Source organism: Triticum aestivum, chromosome 4D (assembly GCF_018294505.1).
Source record: "Triticum aestivum cultivar Chinese Spring chromosome 4D, IWGSC CS RefSeq v2.1, whole genome shotgun sequence".
In the NCBI taxonomy this organism is placed as follows: Eukaryota; Viridiplantae; Streptophyta; class Magnoliopsida; order Poales; family Poaceae; genus Triticum; species Triticum aestivum.
Window position 1 is genome coordinate 483,569,062 of NC_057805.1, and position 15,873 is coordinate 483,584,934.

General features: G+C 44.4%; 1 pseudogene; it reads left to right on the forward strand.

Annotated features, from left to right (window-relative positions):
• The first annotated feature begins 8,671 nt into the window (after nucleotides 1-8,671).
• LOC123100455 (uncharacterized) lies at nucleotides 8,672-11,431 on the forward strand (annotated as a pseudogene).
• The last annotated feature ends 4,442 nt before the right edge of the window (nucleotides 11,432-15,873 follow it).

A 15,873-nucleotide genomic window follows, 5' to 3' on the forward strand; every position in this document is an offset into this window, starting at 1 on the left:
AATAAGAATCTAAGTGTACTTCAACGTGGCTCTAATTTTTTTCTTTGAAAAGAAGGATATCTACCGATCTCTTTTTCTTTGATAAAGATATATGCCGACCTCTGCATCGAGAAGTGGATGGATCTAGATGACAATAAATGCCTAAAAATTGGATGGATGTCGGTGTCGTTGGAGACGTGCTTTGTTGTAATACTATGATTTCCTCACTATATAGGTGTATGTTTTCTGCACAGTTGACTCGTGTCAAATGGCAAGGGAAACAATGCTTTGTTTTACGATTACAAAGAAGACACCACAACAAACATCTCCCACTCTACCAACAATCCAAGAGGTGGCTCCTCGTGAAAAGCATTCACAAGAAAATGGCCTACCCGCGGTGGTTTGATGGCAGTGCGTTGTGTTCATGATGATAGTAATGCCATGACTATCGTTGACGCCACTGGCGACATAGCCACTGGCAGTTGTTTTCCTTGTTGAGACGCTGTCGAAAAGCTACGGGCCTCTTCAACCTCAACTAATAAATACCCCGTGAATTTCACTGGATGTGCCTTCTTCCTTTCTGTTTCTAATCTAACCCCGCCACATCAGTTCACAAGAGTCTGCCTGTAGATGTAGCTTTACTCTCTCTATATTAATGTGATTGCTTTCCCAGCGAAAGCCCTAGACCCAGCTTGGTTGGATCGGGAACGGCGACCGCAACAAAACATATATGTGAAACGAACACATAGATACTCTCTTCGATCCAAATTAATTGTGGTAACTTTAGTTTATTACTAAAATTGTACTAAGACTGTGACAATTAATATGGATCGGAGGGAGTACATTGGTTTGATAGATTGATGTTTGGTGAAGTCCTAAATTTTTTCTTCTAGGGTCATTTTGTACACCTTCAGTTCCAAAATAAGTGATGTGGTCTTAATTTAAATTTAAGCTAAAACCACGAGACATGTTTTGGAACGAAGGCAGTAGCAATTGAAGACCGTTCCGTCCAATCATTTAATTAGTCTCTATCTGTTTCTTTGCGGGGGTAATTTGTACCTAACAAAGAAAACAATGATTTGACAAATGTGTTAGAAGGTACAGCCTCGAGGACATGACAACTATAGCATTTAATTTCTTTTGGATGTTACCATACCAAACGGGTTGTGAATGAATACGACTGGTTAGCATTTAATTTCTTTTGGATGTTACCGTACCAAATGATGGCCGTTTTCCTCAACATGCACAGCATAATGATAAGAAATTTGAAGCAGATGGCCACTGGCTAGCCGTTAGCGAGCCTGTGTGCGTGTGACCCATAGTGGAGCACGTATACACAAGCTAGTGCCCATACACGGTCATGCCAGTGCACGTACGTACAAAGTCGAAAGCAAACCAAAACACATGTGCCATTTTTGCATGTGGCCACTGGCCAGTCGACATATACGTATGGCAGCTAGGTAGGTAGGCCTGTATATACATGGGGCATTGCCACTGTGATGAGATCGACGCGGCAGTGAACAACAGGACATTCATGGCTCTCAGCACGCCGCAGTGAAAACGGTGCGTCACCATCGATCGATGCCAGAATTTGATTTTAGTTCATGCCTTTTAGTGAAAGTAAATAAATAGGACAATGCAATTTTTTATGAAAGGGACTCTCCCTGTGATATGGTGTAATCGACACCAGGGATGTAGTATTCCTCCTCTCAGCTTGTGGAAGTGGAGAAGTCGAGGGTGATAAGGATTTGAGCTGATGACCCAGGGCCTCAGTACTAACACGTCCGGCCGTGTCATCATTTTCCACGCCGAGGACAAAAGTGAAGTCCGAGAGATGTGGGATCACCCGTTGGCAAGGCTTGTGCGCGACCTCAGGGATCGCTAGGGTGGTTGGAGTGGCGGCTTCGGGATTCATCTTTATGATGAAGGGCATCGGTTTTGGTTGCTTGGGCGGCAGAGTCGTCGACAAGTCTGGTCCTCGGCCTCATGGCTGGTGTGTGTGGGGTTGAGGTTATGTATGTCAGAGCGGTTGGCTCGTTGGGTACGCGGCCTCGGACCGGGTGTGGGGGTGTTTCGGACTTGTATCAATTTTTGGTTGTTTTCTTTTTTTATAAACTGGTTAATTCTCTTGTTCTATATGAAAAAGGCAGAGTTTCTGCAGGTTACTCAAAAAAAGATGGAAGAAGGAGATGACGAGAATGTGTAGTTGCGGTAGCTGTCGTGGTTAGTGTGAGAGCCAATAGTGGGGGCGATGGCGGGCGACTGAAATCACGGTAGAAACAACTAGTGGTAGAGGAAACAATCCGGCAAGATTTGGACTTCGTAGACCGGGTAGAAATATGTATTGATATTGAGAAAAGCTTCAAACTCACATATATGCTGAGCTCGAAACTGGGTAGAAATATGTACTGTATGTCGCTTTTCAAACCAATCTAGGGTCCCTCAAACCTCAAGCCCTACAATGTTGAAGTTGCCAGCTCCCACAATACTGCAATCTAAGGCTCTGCCTTCTTTGAACATTGTGCCAAGGTACAAAATAGTTTTACTTCTCCAAGAAGATCTTGGCTGACCTCTGCATCAATTGAAACACAAAGAAATGCAAAACATTAGGCTAATACAACTGCGTCAAATATTATTATTTTTTGCAGGTTATTCATGTGGATACGGATTGGAACTGTATGCGGTGAAACCCCACCCAAACTTTTATATGGATACAACCACAGTAAACTAGCCAATGGATAATAGTTCATCTTTATCATAAAAGCAACTGAAGTTCTCTTTGGCGGTGATAAATCATACGTCATGAAGACTGTCCGGTACCAATAACCGTGACAATGGGTAAGAGTTCAACTTCATCACACTTGTAACACTTCTTATGCCAAGCCTCCTGTCGCTTAGGCAACTTATTTTTATTTGTTAAAACCACACCACACTATAAGTGCCACACAAATATCTTAATCTTTTAAGGGCACTTTAAGTCTGTCAAAAGACATCTTCACAAAATGGGCTATACGTATCATCCACCAACGGGAGGGCAGCAGTAGTGCTTTGCCTCCACTCTCACTCTCATGTGCATGCATCTTCCACTCCTCCTGCCAACACCATGTTTGTATAGGATGGTTACGTTTGTGTTCGCCCATGTCAGAATCAGACCATTTCCGTGTAACGACAACTCCGAATCCCTCTCTGTAATTTCACTGCTCGAGCTCTTTTGGTTCCTTCCCGATCTTCTCTGTTTTTGGTCAGACGAATTAAATGGTAAGCATCCATTAAAGATACTATCAATAAAGATTAATCACCAAGTTAAAGGCTATTTCTGGCTGCTCTTGCAGCGTCTGCGGTCTTTGTTGTCGAGTCTGCAGTGGAGTTCGCCCTGCCGTGCTGCTGGCAGCTGTGGAAGCATCGGAATGCTGTCGTTTTCCAATGGCAGGAGCCCTCCATTGGTCGGGTACTTAGCTGTTGCCGAGAGGATGCGGTGTTATGGTGCGGGTGGTTGCCAGCTGCTCGACTTCCTCGAGTGCTCTCTATCTCTCTCTCTCTCTATATATAGTTGCGTCCTTGTCTGCGATGCATGGACTGCATGTAGGTGTGCCTGGGTGCCCCTGCGGAGCTTGTAACCATCTGGGATTTTAGTACATTTTGATCAAATATATTATTCCCATTTCAGTTACCTCATGATTCTTGTCTAGCTCGGAAAAAAAGCAAACAATGGACACACTCTCAAATCATGGACTAACAATCCTCTGACTCAGATTGTATGCATGACGTGCCATCAGATCATTGTACGCTACGTTGGAGACTTCCAAACCATTTCCTGTCCTAACCCTAGGGAGAGACGATCTACCAAATGGATAATGCTCCCCATGAACAGTAAAAAATGGAAAGGATAGTAAAAAAATGTTTTTCTTTTGCAACAAGCATTAACGAATTGACTACATATGTACAAATGTTCATCAGGAAAATCATTTATGCTATGGGAAAAAGGTCAATGCTCCAAAAGAACTAATTTTGAAAGCATTTAATCTGCTTCTTTCCCAAGACATTAGATATGTTTTCTCTTCAGGAAAATTTTCACATATGTAGATAATCCGTCAATCCGTGTTGCCAAGAAATTTCAGAGTTTTTTGATATTTTTACTGTTCATTGCGTATGCATTTGAGCCAGTGAGAAAATAGCGTCGCTAATAACATATTATAGCATTTTGAGCATTGCCTCCCTAAATAAACCAGTGTACAACGTGTCGCTAATAGCATATTTTTAGCCACGATATTTTCTCATCACACGCTATTTTTTCCATTGATTTGAGCTTGCGAGTAAAAGGACGCTTTTGATTAAACCCTTGCCATTTATTGTGAACACTTCTTCTTCGGTACAACCCCTGAAAACATCAACGGTCCAGATCATCCTATACCCCTTCACCTGAAAACTTAAAAAAGGGTAGGATGGTCATTGCCCCTTCCCCTCCCCCAGCCCCGCCCCCGCGCGGCCCGTCGACGTACGTACGTGTACGCGCGTCCGACAGCGTTTTTTACTGTGGCGACGTACGTACGTCTAACCGCGTCGGTGGTCAAAGAGCGTCGGTGGTCAATCTGCGCGTCGGTTGGTCAATCCGCGCGTCGCCCGGTGAAAGCGCGTCGTGGCACGTGAACTGCGGCCCGCCGCCCCGCCCCGTCCGTCCCCTCGTCTGCCGCCCTGCCGCCCCGTCCACTCGCCTGCCGCGCCGCCGCCCTCGACTGCCGGCCCGTCCGCCCGTCGCATTAGCTGCCCACCCACCCGCCCGTCGCATTTCATCCCTGTCCGCCCGCTGCCCCGCCGTCTGCCCTATAAATCGCACCCCCGTCCGCCTGTCGCCGCAAACACCACTCCTCCCGACTCCACCTCCCAAAAGGCCGCCGGCGATATGTCGTTCCACCGCGGCAGCAGCTCCGGCACCGGCGGCGACGACGGACCGAGCGCGTGGCCGTCGAGCCTGAGCACGCCGGAGACAGAGGAGCTGTATCGGTTTGGGCTCCTTGTGCCGCCGGGTTGCCGTCTTCCGCACAACTGGAAACTCGACAAGGACGGCTACCCGAGGCTCGGGCCCGGCGCACCGCGGAGGAGAAGCGGACCGGCGGCCGCAAAAACATCGCCGGCCGTCACGCGTTCTGGGACGGCAAAGACTACGCCGCCGTCATCGGCGCGTATCGGCTGGCGGAGTCCGGCGTCATGCCAGACCTCATCGGCGACCGCCGCCGCCTTCTTGTCCCGCGCCCCCATCCAGAAGCGCGCGGCCGTCGGGCCCCTCCACCACCTGCGCCGGCGCCCGCCGATCCCCCGCCCCGCCGGAGCAGGTGATTCTTCCGGAGGACGGCGATCCCGACGATACGACGGGTTACCTCGCCGCCCTGCGGGCGTTGGTGCCTGCAGCGGCGGCTGCAGAGGCGGCGGCGGCTGCGAGGGAGGCCGCCGAGCAGGCGACAGCGATTCAGGCGGCGGCGGCGATTCCGCCGGTGGTCCCGCAGGCGGAGGCGGAAGCGTCGGAGTCGTCGGACGAAGACGTCATCGACTGGGAGCGGTTAGCCCAGGTCAGCGACGACAACGACGACGACGACGGCGGCGGTGACGGCGCGGCGGAGTTCATTGATCTCGCGGCTAGCTATGACGAGGAGGAGTAGTTGTTTTTTTTTAAATGTTCTAAGTATGAACTTTGTATCGTTTAGGTTCGGATAAACTTGTTTCGTTTCGGTAGTGTTGAATGGACTATGTAAAATATCTCTATGTTCAATCTAGTTTGTTCGAATCTTGTTTTAATTTGTCTTCAAAGTTTGTTCAAAAAATTAGCAAAATATTGAACGCTTATTTTGAAAAAAATTAAAAAATTTCCGACCCATGCATAAAAATGTTCACAATATATTTAAAAAATTTCCGTCGAATATACATAGCACGGAATAAGGTATGCAATTATCGAAAAATTGTAGCACAAAAAAATCGTGAAAACACATAAAATAAAAAAGAAAACTGAATAAAAAATAAAGAGTGTATCTAAATGTTTATAAAGTGTTTTAGAAATGTTCAGATTTTGTTAAAATATGTGCATATAGTAAATCCCGGTGGATGAAAAAATTAAAATTTTGAAATAAAAAATATAACAAATAAAAAACAAAAATAAAATTAAAAAGGTGAGGTATTTTAATTCATTAACATTTTCTGAAATATTTTTAAATTCATTAACATTTATGAATCAGAGAATATTTTTAAATTCATTAACATATATGAATACGAGAATTTTTAAATTCATTAACATTTTCCGAAATATTTTTAAATTCTTTAAATTAATGAACCAGAGAATATTTATAATTCGTTAATATTTATGAATCCGAGAATTTTTAAATTCATTAACATTATCTGAAATAGTTTTAAATTCATTAACATTTATGAATTTTCTGGAATATTTTTAAATATTTGTAAACCAACTTTTTAAATATTTTCCGGAAAATCGTTGAAAATCCATACGGACTCGAAACGCGATAAATTTTTGCGTGCGTGCCCTGCAAGGGCACTGTAGCACGTGAAAAAAAATGGGCACGTTTGGCGGATGCGAAGCGGAGACGTGCGACCGAGGGTTCCCTCCGCCCATACCAAAACCACCCCCTTCCACAATAAGTACCTGAGCGGTTTCACGGAATGCACCCAACTTTTGCCAGCGCGTGTGGGGCCCCACTCGTGCACCCCACGGCCAAAATGAACGAAATCCGACAACGAACGCACGTTGCGTCACGTCCGGGCAGTATTTTAGGGGTTTTCGGCCCGGAAAATCGTAGAAAATCCATACGGACTCGAAACGTGACAAATTTTTGCGTGCGTGCCCTGCAAGGGCACTGTAGCACGTGGAAAAAAATGGGCACGTTTGGCGGATGCGAAGCGGAGACGTGCGACCGAGGGTCCCCTCCGCCCATACCGAAACCACCCCCTTCCACAGCAAGTACCTGAGCGGTTTCACGGAATGCACCCAACTTTTGCCAGCGCGTGTGGGGCCCCACCCGGGCACCCCACGGCCAAAATGAACGAAATCCGACAACGAACGCACGTTGCGTCACGTCCGGGCAGTATTTTAGGGGTTTTCGGCCCGGAAAATCGTAGAAAATCCATACGGACTCGAAACGCGACAAATTTTTGCGTGCGTGCCCTGCAAGGGCACTGTAGCACGTGAAAAAAATTGGCACGTTTGGCGGATGCGAAGCGGAGACATGCGACCGAGGGTCCCCTCCGCCCATACCGAAACCACCCCCTTCCACAGCAAGTACCTGAGCGGTTTCACGGAATGCACCCAACTTTTGCCAGCGCGTGTGGGGCCCCACCCGGGCACCCCACGGCCAAAATGAACGAAATCCGACAACGAACGCACGTTGCGTCACGTCCGGGCAGTATTTTAGGGGTTTTCGGCCCGGAAAATCGTAGAAAATCCATACAGACTCGAAACGCGACAAATTTTTGCGTGCGTGCCCTGCAAGGGCACTGTAGCACATGGAAAAAAATTGGGCACATTTGGCGGATGCGAAGCGGAGACGTGCGACCGAGGGTCCCCTCCGCCCATACCGAAACCACCCCCTTCCACAGCAAGTACCTGAGCGGTTTCACGGAATGCACCCAAGTTTTGCCAGCGCGTGTGGGGCCCCACCCGGGCACCCCACGGCCAAAATGAACGAAATCCGACAACGAACGCATGTTGCGTCACGTCCGGGCAGTATTTTAGGGGTTTTCGGCCCGGAAAATCGTAGAAAATCCATACGGACTCGAAACGCGACAAATTTTTGCGTGCGTGCCCTGCAAGGGCACTGTAGCACGTGAAAAAAAATTGGGCACGTTTGGCTAAGTTAACAAAAATTGGTTAAGGTAAAAAAAATTGATACAGTTTAAAAAAAGAGCCTATTTTATTTAGTTAAAAAAATGAGGCCCTCTATGAAAAAAAACGTCGGCCGTCTCGCTAACCGACACGCATGCGTGCATGGGGCCGTCCCACTAACAACGACGCCGCAATCAGCGCTCGGACGACGTCGTTAGCCGACGCGCATGCAAATTTTCCTTATACGTCCAGCCCGTCTCGCCGCCGCCGCGATCTGCATGTGCTGCCGACGTACGCCGCCCGTCGCCCCACACTCCAAACGGCGCCGGTGTGCCCACGCCGGCCTGCCCTGACCTGAGCCGTCGCCCTCTATACGCTGCCGGTGCCTCTCCCACCGTCGCCCCACCGTCCAAACGCCGTCGGTGCGCCCACGCCGGCCTGCGTACCCTGACCCGTCGCCCTCTATACGCCGTCGGTGCCTCTCCCACCGTCGCCGTCGTGTAAGTTTTTTTTGTGTCTGTTTTTTTATACGACGAGGCTCATAGCAGTATGATGGTATGTGACAGAAAACTGTTTGATGCAGTATGAATATCGACGGTGTGATTCCATGTTCTGTTCAAAAGTGGGTTAGCCTAGTTGACAAACTATCACCAAGTCAGAAATTCCGATTTTATGAAACGGATATGCAGGGCATGTTTAGAATACCATCGATACAGATGCATGATTTTTTGCTTCACTTTTTACTCCAAGGTTACAATCCAAGTAGCAAGAAATTCATGGTCGAAGAGAGTTCTGGAAGTACTGCTGGAAGTAAAGGCCTTATTTCACTAAGGCCTGATGATGTGTACTCCATATTTGGTTGGAAAAACAATGGAGTGGATGTTTTTGGGTTTCTTAGTACTGAAGGAGAAAAAGCAACCAAAAAATACCAGTTAGTTTTGTTAGCAAGAAAAATGGTAAGATCATGATTGATGATCTCATAGAAAAGATTGTGAAGAATAAGAGCACTGACGATGACTTTATTCGGATGACATTTCTAGTTCTCTTAGGAACTATAATTGCACCAGTGTCTCATGAATACGTTCCGAAGAAATACTATGCCTTAGTGCAAAATATTAAGTTGATAAGGAAGTTCAACTGGAATGCATTCACTTCGCGATTCTGTTTGTCGGAGATTGGTAAGCTTCTGCAGGACGGCCATGTTAGGCAGTGGCCCCAGGGGAACCTCGCCCTTTTGCAAGTACGTTGTATTTATTAATTTCAACACTTTTGTTATAAAATGTCACGGAAGAACATGTAATTTAATTAGTTTATGTGTTTTGCAGTACCTATATTGGGAGAAGGTGCAACCAATCACCGGTCCAAAATATGATCCGTTGGCATTGTTGAGCCCGCTGATGAGGAACTGGACGGAAGATATGGCTGTGAGAAGAGACAAATACGACTATGAATATGGTCGTGGTGTTGGGATGGTAATCCGAGTAATCATGTTTTTTTTACATTTATGAAATAAAATTAAGTGTGCATATGGTTTGTATGTATAATTCTCTTGTTGCATTTGTAGATCCATGACAACATTACAGAGGAGTACAGGCTGAAAAAAATTGCAGAAGAAGAAGCTCAAAAAACCAAGAAAGCTAGTAGCAAAAAATCTAACGTTACTGGAACGAGGAAAGAGGGCAGTACCTCGGAGGCTTCGAGCCAGAAGCCTACTATGGACCGGATTTTGAGTGAGATGAATGAGCTTCGGAAGGAAATGCTTCGTTTGCCAGAGTTATGCGCACAGGTAACACTTGAGCACGTCACTTTAATGTCCATCACTGAATTGAAGAACTAAGATGAAATGTTTTCTTGCAGAGGATGATTGAGAAACTGAACAAAACCGGCGTCTTCTACAAACCCAGTAACCTGGAAGAAGACGAAGAGAATCTGTACGGAGGCATTAATGAGTCTTCAAACGATGGTGGACTTCCGAAAAAAGAGTTTGTATATCAAAAAGATGATTCAGACCGGTTCCGCACACCTTCCAAAATGAATTTGCAAAAGGATGATGACGGCGTTGATGTAACTTCTCGTGGAAACACACCTTTTTACTACACACCTGAGTACTGGGGTAGTTTCAAGGGTGATATGGATGATCCTATCCAAGTACCAGAAGTATCAGATGAAAAAGCTACCACATCTTTAGGGACGGACGAGATCGCATCGCATGCATCGCTTGGTTCTCAAGAAGTACAAGAGGAAGTGGAGGAGGTTACTGACAGGCGCAAGCGCAAAGGATCACAACATGTCAAGTCTCCTTATGTGGTCCCTAAACCGAACAAGCGTGCAAAACGTTCTGCGAAAGGAAGTAAGTTTTTTGTGTTTCTAATTGTTCTTGCGTAATAATTATTTATATATTTGCGTTTATAAATATTTGAGTTGTGTGTTACAGAATTGTTTCAAAATGGTGGTGTTAACCAATCTAGTGATGAGTATGATGTGGTGAAAGCGTCCATCAAGTACGCGCGCGCATGAGTATTCACAAAAACATGCCAAAACAGAAATTTTCAATGATGGCATGGAAGAAGGTCTCACTGTGCGGAGAGCTTGTCAGATTATTAACCATGAGTGGCTAAGTGGCGACGTAAGTTAATTTCATATATTGTTTTACAATTGATTCGAAAATACCATTGTTAAATCTGACACATTATTTATAGGTAATTAATGCATACTCATCATATTTGGTCGACAAAGTTAATGATGATCGTTTCATGTTGACAACTTGGAGGATACATTGGTTGCTTCACATTAGACCCGGAAAGAAGACCGCCGGTAACGATTATGAAGTAGAGTCGCATAGTAATGGGCCCGTGAATAGATGTGAGGACGAGTATTTCAAAAAATCAAAGGTAAGTTTGATTGGTTACACGGTACATACATACGATAGTATGTGTTGATTGTGTTTTATGGTCCTTGTGATGCAGACTTAAACAAGGAAAACACTCACTGGGTTACTGTCGTCATGCATAGCGGGAAGAGAGAGTTTCAGGTTCTTGACTCGTTGATGACCGGAAAACTTGACAGTGTTACTAGAGAACTCAATGAGGACCTGGTAGGTTTAACTTTCAAATGTGCATTTGGTAATATTCGTTTTCTTTAGTACACTGAATGACATTCTTTCCACCATGTTAATTATATCTTTAGAGAAAACAACTAGCAGAAAATATCCAAGAAGCAAATGCAACCGGAATTGTGAATTATCCGGATGTTTCCAATTGGCCTATTCAAACGTATGACATGCCAAAACAACATGATGGGTGAGTTCTTACTTTGACAGAATGTCGGTCCTGTATGTACAGTAGATATTTAATCTTCGTAAATTGTATGCACTAGGAATTCGTGTGGAATATTTCTCCTTCGATGCTTTCAATATTGGGATGGTGACAAATGGACAGGCTTATTTTCACATGTACGCAAGTAATGTTTATACTACGATGTACAATGAACGCTGTGCTAACACCACTTTTTTTTCAGAGGTCAATTGATGATTCGAGAGAGGTAATGATAGCGCAACTTATCTTTTCGGAAAGAAACAAGCTTGATGAAGTGAAAAACAAAGTTATTCGGATATCAAAGAAGAAGAAATAGATGCGCCACGGAGGAGTTTTGCATGTGATTGGGTGGTACTGGAGGACTATATTTTCCAAACGCTTTGCGCACTTGCTTATAAATTTTATGTAATAGACATATTTATTGATTTTGCCACTATTTTGTTCCGAAAAGATTATACACTTAATTACGTTTTTTATGTCCACATGATATTTTGTTTCATAAATATTATATAATCAGTCTTTTTTTGTTTACATGATTTTTTGTTTCCGAGTAGTTATATGCGTACTTACCGTTTGTATGTGTACACGATATTTTGTTGAAGAAATATTTAATACTAACTATTTTTTTTGACACTAATGTTACGATTACATATATGCAATACGATCTCGTTTATTTTCTGTACACTAAACTATGGTAGCGCATTATTAAAAAAATGCGGTGATTTTGTTTAGAAAAACAAAAAAAATAGTTTACAAAAACAACAATAATGTTTAGATTTACATATATGTAATCGTGTCGTCGTTAAGTTTTTGTACAGTAAACTATGGCAGCACACTGCGTGTTATTTTGTTAGCAAAAAGTTGGTTTACCCCCGCTGAGACGACGCGCCAGGGAAACTAATGCTAGTTTAGTCCCACCTCGCCGGCCGAAGGCGACGACGACCAGTTTATATACCCAGCTCCCGTCGGCACATTGAACTCCTCTGGTCTACTACCCCGTCGATGTACCCCGTCGATGCTGTCCTGTTGGGCCTGGTTTCCACGGCGTGCTCTGAAACGCCTGTTGTAGTCCCCCGGTGGGCTTGATAACGATGGGCTTAGTAAGACGGGCGGGCATTTTTTTTCCTTTTTTTCTTTTTCATCAATAATTCGCAGAGTACTTCTCTTCTTTTAATATATTTGACAGCCGACGGAACTGTAGTAAATACATGCAGAACTCATAATATAAACAATGAATAGTGAATATTTATATCAACAATAATGATGTGTCAACATAACAATTGTCATCACAGTAATTTTATTGTAGTGGTCAGAAAATAACAAGTCTCAAATAACAACGGTCTGTAGGCAATAATCTTGTTTCACACATATAAAATACTCAACACGAACATAAATTTAACAAATGTTTTTCATATAAATGGAAGAGGTAAAACACTTGCATCGTCTTCACTTGAGTCTTCAAGCCCAGTTGCTGCATAGAATAAATAAAAAAATTGTGAGAATCAATGTACGGTAGATGAATCAACGAAACTAACATAAACAAAGCAAAAAGACATACAGTTACATATAAATGGATGCAGTAAAACAGATGCACCGTCCTCACTTCTGTCTTCAAGCCCAGTTGCTGCATAGAATAAACTATGAGAATCAATGTACCGTAAATGAAACAACAAAACTAACATAAACAAAGAATAGACATACTCTTCATTTTTGCTGCATGTGCTCCTGTTATGACCTGAGCCGCTGCATATGCTACATTTTCGTCCAGATTTCTCGTCAAATGCTTTAGGCCTCTCATTTTTTGTCACATCTGGGCCACCCTTACCGCGACCTCTACTGTTCTGCTTAGGTGCGCCCTTCGTCGAAACCTTTACTGGATCACGAACCAGAATATGATCTCGGTTAGGCTCAAATGGATTATTGTTCACGAAGCTTCGCTGACTATCATCTTCATTTCCCTGAATGTCCTTATTCGCTATAATATCATCCAGAGCTGCCGTCAACTTGTCGAATAAGAAAGGATTACTGCATGCGACATGACATGCTTCTGAAGATTTGATGGTCAACTCACTATATCTAGCTCTGTCCTCACCACTCGACCAACCCCACGCAAACAGATCGCTGGTGCGCTTCACGGGCAGTCCAGCTCGTGCTTTTTTTGAGAATCTTCGCAGGACACAACACTTGGGTATCACAGGTAAGTTCAGTGCATTCAAAACATGAAGAATATGCTTGCAAGGAAGCCCTTTGCGAGTCATACTTCGGCAACTACACTTTATAGTTTCTGCCGAGTTACCTGGCGTATAGTCCACATTAAATCTGTGATCCCTGTTATTCTTCCACGCAACCACAAATCTCTGACTATCGGTCCCTGTCAGTCTATCAATTACCTCAAGCTCCTGTACCTTCTTCATATCTTGTTGCAACATATAAAAGTTTGCCTGCGTGAATGCTTTCGCAGCATACGACTCAATGGCCTGACACTCAGTCACTGTTACTGGAAGAGTCTGTGAGGCCGTGTAGTCATCATAAGCTTCATTCTCACGGAGGCGAACAATACAATTCTCGTAGTGTACAATCATGTCAACGATCGTCATACCATAGTCAAGATGAAGGTGCAGGCTGGAGTTCAGACTCTCACTCCTCTGATTACTGCGCATACCAAGGAAAAACCCACCAGACAAATATGATGCAGCCCAAAGCGTCCTCTTCCTGTACATCCTATGGAGCCATGTTTTCGTTCTCTCCGTCTGCCATTTGCGCACAAACGCGGCCCATCTCTCCTCAAAAACCTTATGTGTAGTGGCATAGTACAATAATGCCCTGAACTCCTTCAATGACTTGTGGTTGAGGTGTTTCTGCATATTCTTTTCAATATGCCATGAACATAGACGATGCCACACGTCAGAAAGCACCTTCCTGATAGCCCTTATCATCGCTGCATCTCCATCGGTAATTACAGATTTGGGCCTCTTCTGACAGTTAGCTTTCAAGAACGTGTTAAGCAACCAAACATATGTAGCCTCAGTCTCGTCTGAAACAATGGCGCAGGCGAATACCGTAGTGCAACGGTGGTTGTTCAGACCCACAAAAGGGATGAACGGCATTCCATACCTGTTCATCTTGTATGTGCTGTCGAAGACGACAACATCACCATAGTCTAGATAATCCCGGCGTGACTGCGAATCACACCAGAACAGGTTTTGGAGCCTGCCTTCAGCGTCAACTGTGTGCTCAAAGAAGAAGTCTGGATCTCTGTCCTTTCTGGTCAACATGATTCCTATGGCAGTATCAGCATCACCTTGTGCAAGCAATTTCATCTTCTCCCTATAGCACATGTTATACAGCTTTGTCCTCTGAAACGGTGACTTTGCATAGGACCCATACCTGCTAACGACGTTGTCAAAAATGATATGTTTTCTTATCCCAGCTCCAGCCATAGCTAAGATCTCAGCTCTCTCAAATGCTTTGATCTGATTATGAGATCGGAGGAAAGGGACTTCGTCCGGTCGTGCAAGAGTGTGGCTGTGATCATCGGAGAAACTGCTGACATACCAAAGATTAAGCTTTTTATCAAGCTTAACTGTCAAATGGGCTTCGCAGAAGAATCGACTCTCCGGTCTAAGCCTGCGGGTCCGGCCTTCCATGGTACAGAACTTGGCCTGTCGTTTTCCTGCGGCGGAACAGAGATACCTCCTCAAGCGCACAGTCCTTGCGCGATCCTTTGAACGTTTTAGCGAGTCCTTCCTGATGCTGAACCCACGTTCTCTCGCGTGCTTGTTGTAGAACGTGTACACCTCGTCTAATGACCTGAATGTCTTTACCATCACTGCCCAATGCCTATCAAGTGACTCTTGCTGATATTCATCATAGCACATGTCAAGGTCAAACTGATCATCATCGCTGTGCTCATCGTTCCCGCTAGGACCATCAACACCTCCCTGCAAAATATGACATATAACCTTGCATGTCAAACTGTTCTTGTATTGTTACTAACCATAAATAATGTAAAGAACTTACTTGGCTGCTACCACTCCCACTACGAGATGCATCGATCTCGCTCTCGACATTGTCATCATCTATATTATTACGCTCATTGTCACCATTAGCATTTATCTGTGCACATGTTAAGTAAAATAAGTGGTCATACAATTTTAATGTCAATCATTGCCCTACAATTTTTTCAACATACCTGGCTCACACTATCTGCATAAAATTGTTCATCTATATCATATTCCTCATCGTCATCATTGCCATGTAGCTGTACAAATTTAAAAGGACATGTAAGTGTCAAATAACTAGTTTGTATTCAATATGTTTTGGTCAACATTGAAGGCACTTACATTACCACTGTACGATTCATCCTGGCTCATATAGTTGTCTCCGGGAGGTTGGTTCGCATTCAATGACGAGGATCCATTATCGCTACCGGGATCATCACTGGCGTATCCGGTTACTTGCTCCATCTATGCACATACAAATAAGGTGTGAGATCAATGCCAACATTCCACAACATCATCGCCAATACAGTAAATTCGTCAACAGTGACATGACTATGTGGCATGCATACAAATTTGAGCATACAAAATCATTATGAGGTCATTAAGAGGTCACTACTCTCCTCTCTAATTTAGCTAAGTAGGAAATCATTTTGCATAAAAAATGCAATGGACAAATCAAAAAGAAAAAAAGAGCCAGAGAACCTACTGTGCGCCGTCGAGGGGTCCTCGCCTGGGGTCGACGCCGATGCGCTGCTGC